The following is a 15,624-nucleotide window of genomic DNA, read 5'->3' on the forward strand; positions in this document are numbered from 1 at the left end:
TAAAGATTCCTTCTGATATTATTATTATTATTATTATTATTATTATTATTATTATTATTATTATTATTATTAATCAACTCACGTAATATTTTCAGCACCAAGGATAGTAACTTCAGTTGCACTGTGGTTACGCTGTAAAAGGCTGTCCAGATCAGCACCGTTATATAAGAAGTTTTTGTGTTGCTAGTTTAATAAGGTTTAATGCAACAATGGGATTCTCGGTTTTAGGCTATATTTAATACTAGAATACTAGTAATATATTCAGAACAGCTTCACTACTATTTGTTACCTATCCAATACTTTATTAAAAAAGGGGAAAAAGCAACTAACAAATCTCGCGTTTGTTCAAAGGGTTGACAGGGTTTTGGAATCCCTGACTTGTTTGAAAACATCCTGGCTGTCAGAGGAATAGAAAAAGCGAATTAATTAAAAAGCTTTTTCTTAAATTACACTGGGGAAAAAAGCAATCAGAGATGCCTTTTTTGATGTAAAGCCATTTCAGATTAAACTGATTTGAATCTGAGAAACACGTTTGTATTATTCTTATATATAATAACAAGTAAATTTTAAACCTCAGACTAAAATGGAACTAATCCGAAACACTTGAAATACTAAAGTGTGACTTATGTTAGTCTGTATAAATGAAGAAAGGGTTCCCTAGTTACAAGGGGTTAAGTTTCCTCGGGTATGGTGCATTTGCACCTCTTGCAGATAATCAAATCTTACACAGATAGAAGCAAAATTGCATTGGTTCACAACGGGAGGCTTTTTTTTTTTTTACAATTCAGGATCAATAGAAAAAGTGACACCATTCTCGCGTATTAAAACTAGAATGAATACCTCTCTAAACCCTAACATTATATACATATGAATTTGAATTTAATCATGCTATCAGGTGTTTAACTACTAAAATACCAAATGCTGAAAAAGAAATTGTGAAAACATTTCATATTGCCTAATAACTTTAGTTGTATTTTTTCAATTGTGTAGTATAGAATTTTCAAACAATTCATTATGTATATATTTTATGGAAAGGTTAATGCTTAACAGTGAATTATGCAAATGGTATACAACAGTCTTTAAATGTGTTGCTTTGGGAGTGAGTGAGATGTAAATTCTACATTGCCAGACTAATTCACGCCAGAGCCATCAAATCAAAGCCAAAGGCAGGGATTTCAACTTAAAATGTACTTCAGCTTAAAAAGTACTTGAAAACAGATTACTGAAATGTGTGTGTGTTTAAGTACTCCTGTAATATTCATAAAAAAAGTTGGTGTTATGGTGTTAAATGAACGTAGCATGAGAAAAACTGAGCAGGTGTTGCCACAATCCAAAGGCCCTCAAAATCCTAAGTGTTTTAATTAACTGTGTTGACATGTAGTTGGTTTCAGCTTCAGGATATATTTGTGTGCATGCTGTCTCACTCTCATCATTCATGTATTTGAAATCCTGATGTACAAATTGAAGAAGTTACTGTTGTATGTTAAAGGCATTTTCAGACAGGATGTGTATTTGGCATAATACTAAAATGGGACCACTAAAGGTGTTTTGAGATTCAACTTCCCACAATCACATCAATGACATCAAGTCTTGGGCCAATTGTATTTGTGCGGGATAGTGCCAGCATGAATGGTTCCAGATCATGGAAATTTATAAGAGAAGAAATTACACTTTTTACAGACAAGCATTATAGAGTAGGCCTACACTATATAGACCAGTGCAATTACTCATTTTCAGGATCATTAAGGGGCCATCAGCCATGTTAAGTAATACAGTTGTACTCAAAACATTCTCACCTTTCATTCCATACTAGTGTTACTTCATTTAACCATTCTTATTTATCAATTATATCATTTTAGAGTTTGTTGACCACTAATTTAGCATAAACTGCAGTTCAGACTAACACACTTTAAGTAGGGGTTTCAGAAATTCTCTGAACTTTTAGAGACTGTGACTTAGAGAACCCTTTTTTGCATCTCTGGAGATGGACAACAGATTGCAGTCTTAACCTATCAAAAGTGAAATGCAATCCTACAAATATAATACCATATTCACAATAATTAACATATGCCTGAGATGATGTATTACTGTTGTAATTGTGTATGATTTGTTGCAAACTTTTTATGTGGCATTCAGGCAGCAAATGTTGTCAAAGCCATTGTTTTAAGCCCTCAATCAAAGAGCCCAAAAACACACAACTTTTGTACTGTTTGTGCTGATTTAAATAACCCTATAGCTATATACATCTCCAAGAAATATTACACAATATTATAAATAAATAAGTAAAAACTAGTGATTGCTTCATAAACAGAACTAAAATAACAATGACAATGTTAACGATAAAAAAACAACCAAAAAAAAAAAATATCCAGTACAGAATCATCACATAACATTGTTTCAAAAGAAGGGGGGAAGACTTTTGCATACAACAGTAAATACAATATAGCATACAAAGGGAAGCTGGCACACGAATTCAAGTATATTAAAATTGATACTTGGATTTCCTGGAGGATTTAGGTTCTTAATGAACTTCCTGGAAAAATGTAAAAGTCATTAACCTTTATATGAAGAGGTTCTGATTGATTTTGAAATGGATATAAGAAAAGGAGAAAGCAATCAATACTGTTACACAAACTCTTACGTTGGCAAATCATTCTGGGACAGGAGGGTGAAAGTATGATTGCGTCGCTTTAGAGAGCTAATGGATAATTAAATGGCATTTTGCTTTCAGTGTCTATTGTTGTTCATTCTCTCATAATAAACCCTACTGTAAACACACACACATAAAAACTGGGATGTACCTCACATTCATTTACTTGGATTTTAATTTAAAGATTTTAAACTTACCACAACATTGACAATAATATTTTGGTAAATAGAGCATTCAGATTGAGAAAGGGTTAACACATATTTGGGCCTAGATTTTTTTATCTGCAAAAAAGACGCCTGTATTGAAATTGTAGAGGAAGATGGATACATTGCTTTAAAGACCGTGTCTGCTAAGAGGTTGATTGTTACAGAGACAGAGTGGTGTGAATAAATCTGACACTGGTGCCTTGGCTGCTGTCTGAGCAGTGTTTTAAAAGGGCCAGCAAACTCAATACAAAGCCATTGTACAGTTTTTCTCCAGATGGTGTTCCATTATCTGGTGTGTGGTTTTAGACCTTATAGGCTGTTATTTTTACTTGTTTTACATGTGGTTTCTGAAACACCTTTCTATTGATGACAGAAACTTTAAACTTTTTTTGAGTGCTCAGGTTGAATTAAATTGAACGTGTACTATACCTTTCCATTGAATTTCACAGTTAACCCACACTTTGCTGAGGTTTTACCATAGTAAACTACATTAAACCTAATCAAACTGACCATCTCCATCTTTGCTATCAATATTTATTTTTCCCATACTCAAATTCTTTATGGTCACGCCCTGATGTTCCTTTGAAAATGACCAGCCAACACACAAAGACACCAGCACACCTGCCTGCCACTCATTGTATAGTTTTCAGAGGTCTGGAAATGTACCTGGCTGTCTTATAAACACATATTATTGATGGTTAAGTAAATATAAATTACAGCTTTATGTTAGAAAAACAAGTTAGAAGATTTATTAAACTAATATAAAGAAGAAAAATACATTTTGGCTTTTGCATCCTTAATATGATCTATATATTATTGTGTGTGTATGGTAAAATACAGATTGTTTAATACTGCAGGTTTTTGAACTTGGTAATGCAGTTACTGTATCATACATGACTGTAATTGCTTATTATCAGTTTAAAGGCCCAATGTCATGGTCACAGACCAGCACTTTTCTTCCAGTCCTAGCACTTCCATTTTTCTCCAATAGATGTCTCCAGCACACTTCCTTACCAGTCACTTCTCTCAGCTCCCTTCATTCAATCAAATCAATCAACATTCCTGAATACCATGTGCACTTGTTCAATCAACCTGTGCCCCCATTCACCAAAACCTGGTTCCTTGCTTCCCTCTGGTCCCCATATAAACCCCTCACTGTCTGTCACTAGTTGCAAAGTTTTGTTAATGTAAACTAAATTTCTGGGTGTATCCACCGTGCCTTGTATCCACCACTTCCCACCCATGACTTTGCTCCTCACTTGTTTGCCTGATCCCCGACCCTTACCCGTGACCACGACCACGTATTTTCCTTGCCTTGATTGTACTGTCCTGCTGATATCCGACCCCTGCCTGTCTTGACGATCCCACCAGCACTGTAACTGGGTTCCCCCATGTCCACGGTACGTGACACCCATCTTGTGATTAATGACACATGAATGAGCAAGGACATTATGGCTGATCATCAGTAAGACAAATAGGCTGTAGTGGAGATCACCTTCAAATTGTTTGAAAAAAAATGCATGAATGAATGCTTGGGATGTTCCTTTCTTCACTTCTGAGAAGCGTGTGTTTTTTTGTTTGAGGATCTATTTTGTTGCTACAGAATCTGTAAACACTCTTTCAACTATGAAGAATGTGATTTTTTCATGTTGGAAGGTGTGCAGAAGTCAACGCTCTCAGAAAGAAATATGTAACTGCAATATTACTTATTATTGTTAGTAATATTAGTAGTATGAAGTTAAAAAGATGAATGGTTTACATACCATATCTCTCCATGTGTCATCCAATTTTAAGTAGTGTAAAAATGAAAAAGGAATGCAAAAACATTACCACTGGATTTTGAAGCTGTCTAATCATTTTAACCTTATATTGATAACAGTTCATGTTAATAGACTCTGGTACTATTTTTTTTTAAGAAAAAAAAATTAAAAAGTGGAAATCCTCTTTGAAAAACATACCTTCTTGTATAAAGTTATCTGCCCCTTGGCTGAAGGTCAGTTACTTAGCAAGGAAATCCCTTTTGAGGTGGATTTGAGTGCCCAAGCTTACGTCAATAATTGTTTTACAGACAGAGAACCCAGCAGTGGAAGTTATAACCTCTCAACTGAAACCAGCTACTACAGCTGCGTCAGTCAGATTACCATTGGTGAGTATCACAAAACACCTGCCACCAACAATTTTGCTGTATCAAAGGTGATAGTATGTGAAAATACCAAGCTTTTAAATTGATTTTGAGAACACAATTACATACAAATCAGTAGTTTATTGTCATTTCTCTATTCTTAGTTAAACTGCAGTAAGTTTCCCAGGTGATTACATAACTACCATTTAGTTTCATCCAGTCACCTGGAAAAGAAAATAAATGAAAAAGAAAAAGAAAACTTAAGAATCTTTACATCAGTTATACAAATATTTTGTAGTATATGATTTTGATTCATCTGGGACTTGATCATTATCCAGAAATGTGACTGTTTTATGTTGCATATACAGCACTTTAATCTCAATTAAGCACTAAAAACTAGGACAAAAGAGAATGCAATGTAAAGTATTGTAGATTTAAAAATAAAGAATTATGTACCAGATGGATCCAATACCTGCACTGCTGGTGGTCCCCAAGGACTGGTGTCTGAGCAAGGCAAATATATCATCGAGCTATTATCATGTTACAGATGTACAATACTGTAGGCTAAAAAGCTCAATCATGTTGCCTAAGAGTGTTGCTCTGTTTACCCATGCGCAAGCTGACCCTTACAAGCAATATAAGGTAAGATGGAGAAGAGATTGTGCCTGTAAAATAACAGCTTTATTAGCAAGAAAACCTAGAGAATACTGCCCCCCCCACACACATGGACAAGTAAAACAATATAGCAGCACTTTCTCCTTATTAAGATGTTTTTATGGCAGTTGGCCTTGAGTAGCTTATAGTCTGAAAAAGAAAGGAAATCATTATGATTTTACAATACAGTTGCTTACCCATTTACCATGATTTGGAATCAATACTTTGACTATAATAATAATTTCAGCACAACCTCTAATTGTTCAGTCACAAAGCAATCTTAGCAGTGTCAGCACATTGAGCAATGAGAATCATATGTTCAAAATAGCGGAGTCTTCTCATTGTACCTTCTGGAGACACACACACACAAGCAGTAAATACTGTAATTAAAATACTCTGTCTTTTAAAGAGGTAGTGGAAGACATTCATTAATCACCACCACATCTTGTCTGCACTCAGCTTTTACAATCCAGGATGTACGGCCTCATATTGTATTCACTTGTGTAAACTGGAATTTGTAAAATGTATTAATGCTTTAAATTGCACTGTATTATGTAAATTTGAATTTTAAATTTTTTATGCTTTGTACTGAACTGTATTTTTGCACTTTGTATTGCGCTTATATTTTGTAAGTCGCCGTGGATAAAGCTGTCTGCCAAGAAATAAATAAATAATAATAATAATAATAATAATAATAATAATAATAATAATAATAATAGGTGGTGTGGTCTCCTCACATTTAGTTTGATTTAATTGTGCTTTTAATACTGGAAATGTTCCTTCAAATAAGGGCTACGAAGGCTACCATCACAGCAGTGTTAGCCAATGCGTTTTCATTCAAGCAGATTCAAAAGCCACGAACAACTCAAAAGGTGTTTGTATAGATTTTCAATTAAACGGATCAAAACACGGAAAAGTATAGTACAGTACACCTTCTCTTAACATTTTCACAATAGCTGAAATATTTGAAAGCTCCACAAGGGTGCAGTGCTGCCAAAGTAATGATGATCACATTAATGGGGTACAATTAAAAAAAAATTAAATAGTTTGTCATAACTCATACTTTTTTTGACATACCTCATCAACATTTTTGTTTAATTGGTTTTAGAAATATACTTTAAGGAAAATATCTATCGATATACATATATTCTATGAATGTTTCCAAGAAGCTTTGATAGTGAAATCAAAGAATTGTTAACTAATTAATTAAAGAACTGAGTGTGTTGTCCAACTGACTGGCATGAGAATACAGCTGAATTCCTCACTCCCATTGCTCAGTTAATCAACCAGTGAGGCTCATGGGAGGGAGAGACACCTCCAGCCGAAATAGTTATGAGTTTTCTTAAGGCATTAGGTGTTTTTGTTTGTATTTTGACTGTTCTCTTAAAGGGCCAGGTACCCTAATATTCTACAGGTAAGCGTATGTTTTCGATCCACACGGATGAGACTTTATGCATTCCCTGATCCCTACCTGCACATGCTGTTACAAGATCAGAGGTCTTTTCAAAGCAGGCAGATCTTAAAAGAAGCCAGTGCCTGCATCTGTGTGTGTGTGTGTGTGGTGTGTGTGTGTGTGTGTGTGTGTGTGTTTATGCCATTGTGCCAGCCTCTTCACCCTTCTAGCAGCAACATCTCGGCAGGTGTCTTGGCAGCTTGTTTTTATGGCCAGGCTGTTGTCCTTCAGCCAAGTCAGATTGTGGCTTAACAGTTTGTGTTTTCAATATCAATTAATGTGAAATGTATTAATGGCTTAAACACTGGTGGTAAGATTTCCGTCTCTTGAAAGAAAATTGCAAGCTGGGATGCCATTTCTGCGTAAAGCAATACACCTTGCTGTGTGAGGACATCATGTCCCAATAATGACTATCCTGGTGTTCCGTGTCTTCCTGCAGGTTTCGAGGTGGGCGGGCAGGTGGCCATCGGTTTTTCTCACTGGAAGAATCCATTTCCTCAAGACCCCCGACTGCCCTCCAGCCCGGCCAATTACAACTCGGATGAAGCCATGGTCTTGGGCTCTCCACCCTTTCTGACCCAGGTTGAGCTGACAGACCCTGTCTCCTGCCCCGCATCCATTTCAATCACACCGGTGCCTTCCTACAGCAGCAGTCAGGAAACTATCAGTGAAAACACTACAGGTAAGTCATATTGCATGTGGGATTGGGAAGAGAGAGTCTAGGTATTGCAGCAGGTGAGAAAAATTATGTCACTCAAATGAAATGCTGTGTTTGAGTTCAATGTCAGGATTCATTATGCAGTTTTCCTTTAATTCCCTCGCTTTAACATATTTTTCCTCTTTCTTTTCCCCAAATAAAGCAAGAAAGCATTGGAGGCATTTGTTTGAATGATGGCACGATTCAATATTTCACAATTTGATTTTCTTAACACAGCAGTACACTGCAGGGTTAACTACTAACTGTACAATTCCAAACCAAACCTAAATACAACCTAACTTTTAAATGAGGGAAATTATTTATAGGCCGCTAACTCGATTATTCCAAATGACACTTAGAACAGGGGATGTGCCAACTGACTGGAAGACAGCAAATGTCATACCAATCCACAAGAAAGGGGACAAAACTGAGCCAGGAAATTACAGACCAATCAGTCTCACCTGCATCACCTGTAAAATGTTGGAAAAAATGATTAGACAGAAAATAGAGGAGCATCTCAATGAAAACCATATTCTTGGAGATAGTCAACATGGGTTTAGATGAGGCAGATCATGTCTTACTAATTTATTAAAAAAATGTGAACATGCAACTGCAGCTGTAGATCACGTGAAAGCATATGATATGATATACTTAGATTTCCAAAAAGCTTTTGATAAGGTTCCACACCAAAGACTGATCCTCAAATTGGAAGCTGTAGGCATTCAGGGTAATGTAAGTAGATGGATTATGAACTGGTTGATGTATAGGAAACAGAGGGTGTCGAATAGAGGAGTCACTTCTAACTGGAGTGAGGTTGTTAGTGGAGTTCCACAGGGATCAGTACTAGGACCTTTGCTTTTTCTAATCTATATTAATGATCTGGACTCTGGGATAGTTAGCAAACTTGTCAAATTTGCAGATGATACTAAAATAGGTGGCTCAGCAGATACAATATTGGAAGCACAGGCTATTCAGAGGGACTTAGATAATATTCAGTTGTGGGCCGACACCTGGCAAATGAAATTCAATGTGGACAAGTGCAAGGTAATACATGCAGGTAACAAAAATGTCCACTATAATTACTCTATAGGAGGTACAGATCTAGATGAAGTAACGCATGAGAAAGACCTAGGAGTCTATGTGGACTCCTCACTTTCTCCATCCAAGCAATGTGGGGAAGCAATAAAAAAGGCAAACAGAATGCTAGGGTATATTGTCAAAAGTGTAGAATTTAGAACAAGGGAAGTAATGTTAAGACTGTACAATGCGCTAGTTAGACCTCATCTGGAATACTGTGTACAGTTCTGGGCACCACACTTCAAGAAGGATATTGCTGCTTTAGAGGCAGTTCAGAGGAGAGCAACCAGACTTATTCCAGGTCTAAAGGGAAAGTCCTACTCAGAGAGACTGAGGGAACTGAACCTTTTCACCCTGGAACAGAGGAGACTATGTGGGGACTTGATCCAAGTCTTCAAAATCATGAAAAGCATCGACCACATCAAACCAGAGGAGCTTTTCCAGATCAGCAGGGACACACGCACCCGGGGACACAAATGGAAATTGGGCTTCAAGGCATTCAAAACGGAAAACAGGAGACACTTCTTTACACAGAGAGTAGTCACAATCTGGAATAAACTACCCAGCGATGTGGTTGAAGCTGAAAGTTTGGGAACATTTAAAAATAGTCTGGATAGGATCCTTGGATCACTTAGATATTAATGAACACCAAATGAGCACGATGGGTTGAATGGCCCCCTCTCGTTTGTAAACTTTCTTATGTTCTTCTTATGTTCTAACAATCATTGTGTAAGAAGTCCACTAGAAGACTTCTGAACTTACCCTAGTATTGTGTTTCAGCCTGGGTGCCCTTGAAACTCACACACTAACTTTTGTATAAATGCATTAATACCAAGGGTCTTGACTATTATTATTTTTATTTTTTCATTTACAAAGCATTTACATGTAAATGATAGCAGGATCATAACATGCCCATGTATCCAGATGAGGCTATACTTGTGACCCAGGCCTGTAGTAGGATTGGAGATACAGAAACGGAATGACCACAAAAGCTAGTGCGATACATTTCACTGCTGTCTAGGTCCTATTGGTTTTTCACTGTATAGGGCCGTACTTCAAATATTAATGAGGTTTGACAACCAACTGATGAATGTGGGTTGTGTAGTTTCTTCTTTTGGAATGGCAAAAGGTCATGGCCTCAATCTGCCAGGAAAATTAAAGGTGAAACAAGGACCATTAGGTCATTAAAGTTTATGGATTTGAATTAAGCTGAGGCTTTTCATTCCCTATTCACAGTCGGAACAAAAGAAGTCTCTTCAGATACCTAGTGTTAACCGATGTGTGACACAGCAATGATAATGATTGTAAGATTATATATTATTCATTTTGAAAAGTGTTATGCTGACTTTGAGCTGAAAATATTTCTTTATGAAGAAGCCTAAATTATCTATATTATTAACTTCACTTGTATGTCCTTGTATATCTAAAAATTATTTGTTTCGCTTTTTCTATTCTTTTCTCTTTTTTTACATTGAAATTGGCAATGCATGGATAAGAGTTGATTATCCTAACAGATTAATAGTGTTCTTGTTATGTTTATACTGTATTTAAGTATGAAATCATTATTATATCTTCTGTAAATACTAAACCTAACAATATCCAGAAACCCAACTCTAGGTTCAGGCAAATTTGAAGCAGTGCCCAATTTGAAACTTGACATATCCTTGTTCGCTTAGTCGAAACACAGAAGCCCAAGGGCCCAACCAAATCAACACTTTGACCCACCTGCGGATCGCGAATTACCCAATAAATTAAACCCTGACTAGAGATTTGTACTTTGCAATTCACAGGTAGATCAAAGTTCGGATTTGGTCTAGCGTATAAGTTTTATCTAAACCTGACCAAAACCAAAATGTAACTCTGACCCCTAATTATATTTCTAGTCCAAAATACATCTAAACCTACACGTTGTCTATATACACCTATATCCATATTATAACCTAAATATAACCCAAGTACATCTTTCAATCTTATCTAGACTTTAAACCAAACCCAGGACAGCCTTGCAGTTAAACTACATTTTAAAATCCACACGGGATATGTCAATATGATTGAAGAGATTAATTCTATTAAACTATTAAAAATAAATACATGTAAAATAAATACTGCACTTGTCCTTTGTTTACACTGGTGTCTCCCTTCAGTGAGTACCCCTGACTTTCTTACGATTGTGTTATTGGCCGTGTGTGTCTGGTTGTTCTGTTGGCATTTCAAAAATTTCAAACTAATTTTCATCTGTCATACAGGTGTATTTCCAATTCTTTCCTGTCTTACAAACTTCTGCATAACACATTTTAGCATCGCCGACATATCAGTTTCCTTTTACACTACTACATATTGTTTTTGCATTTATCCTTTTGTTTGTGTGTTTGTTTTTCAACTTTTAAAGTATAAAGTAAATATTTTTCTGCATAGTTTTCCTAGCTAACATGTCGGTCTGATTATCCAATTTCATTTAGTTTAGATAGACCGTTCATGCATTTTCTTAAATATACTTTTTTATCTGTAGAGTTAAGGGTTATTATCTACCAAATGAAGAATACTTTCCAGCATGTTGTTATAATAATTAGTGATATACCTGCCAACCAGTATTAAATCCCTAATAGGAATATTCAATACCTTCTCTCTGTACAAATTTTGATTTTTATAATTAACTTCAGCCGATCTTCCACGTGTGTTTAAAAAAACAACAACAACAAAAAAAAAAACACTGCTGGAGCTTCTATAGTTCTTGTCTTTTATGAATGAGACTCACAATTTGGAAGTACAACACATTTACACAGCACTTTCCTTTATTTTATTATAACCTGGGATTCCTTCCTGGAGTCTGATCCTATATTTAGCTTACTGCCTCATTGCCTGAATCACTATTCTTTGATCTTGTCTATTATACACTCTGTGATTCAACTCAAGGGGGTCTTTTAGAGTGTGTGTGTGTGTGTGAAAGAAAAAATCTGAGTATTCTGTTTTATCAACTGGAATAGTTAAGTAGCAAGATGGCAACATGTGCATGCAGATTGTATGCTTATTCAGGATTACGGCACACTTGTCTTGTTTCAACTTGGTTCGTGAATCATTTTGAAATCATTTTTTTAAATTTAATTTTCAGACTATTAGTATCAGACCTTTTTTTTTGCAGGCAGTTGCCCCATATTTAACAATTACTCTCACAGTTTTGACAGATTGAGTGCCCTTATTTCCACTGGAAAAGGACAGAGCACAGTACTATTTCTTATGTTTCCTCTTTCCTTATGTCACATTCATTTAAAATATGTAAGGGCATGGTTTACAGTGTGTGTTGTCTGATTAATATGTGATTTATGGCACAGAGATGTACTGCCACTTGGGTGAAAACAGTGACAATGTATATTTGTTTATATATGATATAACCCTATTATTTTAAATCCTTACTTTTTCTTGTGATTTCCTGATTTGTTTTTCAAAAACTACACACAATATTCTGTGTAGTTTTTGAAAAACAAATCAGGAAATCACATATACACAAAACAAACAAACAAAAAACATATATTTATAGGCATTGAAATGTCAAATTGTACCCCTTCAGATATATATAATGTGTTTTAATGTGTAAACAAATCATTTATAGAGGCAAATATTGTTTTGCATGCATACATTGCCATTATGAAGTCCTCAATGTCAAATTGAAACTAGTATGGCAACCCTGACAGTTTCAATTAGCCTTTAAACTGGGAAGAAATGTTTATTTTATGGGTACATTTTCATAGTAAAGAGTAAATTTATCTTCAAATAAAAGAATGAGAAGAAAGAAGCTTTTGTTGGCCTATCTCTAGAATATGTTTTATTGTTAGGGGTCGGGTTTGCTGTCCACGCTGCTGTTGCAGTCAAGGAGCCCCTGCAAACAAGATGCTGGATCTCGACTTACTTGTTGCCGATGTGAATGGTGCTTGATGACAACATACGCACGTCTGATCTCATTGTATTGAATGTTAGATGCTTTGTGTCTGAAGCTGAATCACAGGCCAGCTGACACTTCAAGGATTTATATTCTTAATTGTAAATGACACACATGAAGCCTTGTATTCAACAATAGGCTCTAATAGTTCGACATTGCATACAGTAGCAGAAGATGAGGTAAACAAGCAGTGCATTTGATTACTGTAGTTTTTCTGTGTTTGCTGGCAATTGAAAAAAGTATTTTGTGTATACACTATAATGGCATTTGACACACTAAAAATTGGGTATTTGTAAAACAGGTGTTGCTTGGCTTCCATGATCATATTGGCTTATTGACAAATTTTAGTTTCATTCTGTTTTTAGTTTTTTTTTTCTGTATTTGTTGTCAATCTGGGGTAGAAAGGCTGCTTCGAATCATCCAGTTTTTTACCCAGTAGCTAAACTTCATAAACACAAAGCATATACAGTGAGGGAAAAAAGTATTTGATCCCCTGCTGATTTTGTACGTTTGCCCACTGACAAAGAAATGATCAGTCTATCATTTTAATGGTAGGTGTATTTTAACAGTGAGAGACAGAATAACAACAAAACAAATCCAAAAATTTGCATGTTAATGAGGGAAATAAGTATTTGACCCCTTCGACTTAGTACTTGGTGGCAAAACCCTTGTTGGCAATCACAGAGGTCAGACGTTTCTTGTAGTTGGCCACCAGGTTTGCACACATCTCTGGAGGGATTTTGTCCCACTCCTCTTTGCAGATCATCTCCAAGTCATTAAGGCTTCAAGGCTGATGTTTGGCAACTCGAACCTTCAGCTCCCAAGACAGATTTTCTATGGGATTAAGGTCTAGAGACTGGCTAGGCCACTCCAGGACCTTAATTTGCTTCTTCTTGAGCCACTCCTTTGTTGCCTTGGCTGTGTGTTTTGGGTTATTGTCATGCAGGAATACCCATCCACGACCCATTTTCAAAGCCCTGGCTGAGGGAAGGAGGTTCTCACCCAAGATTTGACGGTACATGGCCCCGTCCATTGTCCCTTTGATGCGGTGCAGTTGTCCTGTCCCCTTAGCAGAAAAACACCCCCAAAGCATAATGTTTCCACCTCCATGTTTGACGGTGGGGATGGTGTTCTTGGGGTCATTCCTCCTCCTCCAAACACAGCAAGTTGAGTTGATGCCAAAGAGCTCGATTTTGGTCTCATCTGACCACAACACTTTCACCCAGTTCTCCTCTGAATTATTCAGATGTTCATTGGCAAACTTCAGACGGGCCTGTACATGTGCTTTCTTGAGCAGGGGGACTTTGCGGGCGCTGCAGGATTTCAGTCCTTCGCGGCGTAGTGTGTTACCAATTGTTTTCTTGGTGACTATGGTCCCAGCTGCCTTGAGATCATTAACAAGATCCTCCCTTGTAGTTCTGGGCTGATTCCTCACCGTTCTCATGATCATTGAAACTCCACGAGGTGAGATCTTGCATGGAGCCCCAGACCGAAGGAGACTGACAGTTATTTTGTGTTTCTTCCATTTGTGAATAATCGCACCAACTGTTGTCACCTTCTCACCAAGCTGCTTGGCGATGGTCTTGTAGCCCATTCCAGCCTTGTGTAGGTAGTAGTAGTGGTGGGGAAAAATTTTAACAATCAAACATACTTTGAGATCAAATGTCTTTGGTGGTTGAGGTAAAGGCAAGAATTCAAAAATGTAGTTCTTAATGTCTATAGTCAGGTTTCCCTCCAGGCTTGTTTTGCGATTAAAAGTCCTGTCGAATAAAACAACTTTACGATAGACTTGATGGAAATGGCAAATGTTGATTGAATTTCGTAAACATCGACCAAAAGTTTTTACGTTCGTCAATGGTGGATTTTTCATATGTCGATATAGTCGGTTATGTGACAAATGCCAGTGGAAACAGGTTTTACTGACTACTAATGCCTTTGGCGAATAAGTTTGCATTCATGTGATATGATTTTGTCAGGTGTCTGGGAAGGGTAAGCAGAGAAGAAACATTATTTTGTGCATTATTTTATTACAAATTCTTGCTGAATTCCTAAATGTGAAGTGGGGTTTTAAGAAGCTGTTGGAATAATGTTTGTTGTATTTATAAGTAGGTGTAGTCTATAATTTTAAAACCTCTTTACAGGGTGTCAGTAGCCTACTAAAATGTCAATAGCCTACTATAATAATAATAATAATAATAATAATAATAATAATAATAATAATAATAATGATAATAATAGGCTAATTTAAAGTCAGTTTATTGTATTGTGATTAGCTTATTATTATCATTATTGGTTATATTATCTTATAATAATATAATCATATTATTATTAGCCTATGCAGTAACAAAACATGCCACAGAATGATCTTTTCTCCTGCTAAGGCAATTTGTTATGTTGTTATGTTATGTCTTTCTTGAATGTTTCTCTCCGCATCCGGAAATATCATTTTAATTCAGATTTGTATTAAGTTCAAGTTGTGTAATTTTGGGGCTGGCTGACAACTCTATGCGCAACGTGTCTTACAGGCGTGTCCCGTATTGCCACAGCTTCAGCATAGGGTGGACCTCCATATCTCCAATAAGGTGGCTGTGGTTGGTAATGCATATCCTGCGCCTCTGCTACTCCAGGCAGCTTGATGTGCTCATTATCCTCTCCTGTATGGCAGTGCACATCGCATATACATAATGGTGAATGGTGGTCTTGCAGACTCCAATTGTCTCTCCCGCCAGCCTGTACCCTGTACAACTGGCCAACTTTTAGAGTGCAAAGGCTAAGCACTATAGGGTTGAAACTGGAGGACAGTGGCTTGGCATTCTCAGCCTTTCAAAGGG

Source organism: Amia ocellicauda, chromosome 5, assembly GCF_036373705.1.
Source record: "Amia ocellicauda isolate fAmiCal2 chromosome 5, fAmiCal2.hap1, whole genome shotgun sequence".
NCBI classification, from domain to species: domain Eukaryota; kingdom Metazoa; phylum Chordata; class Actinopteri; order Amiiformes; family Amiidae; genus Amia; species Amia ocellicauda.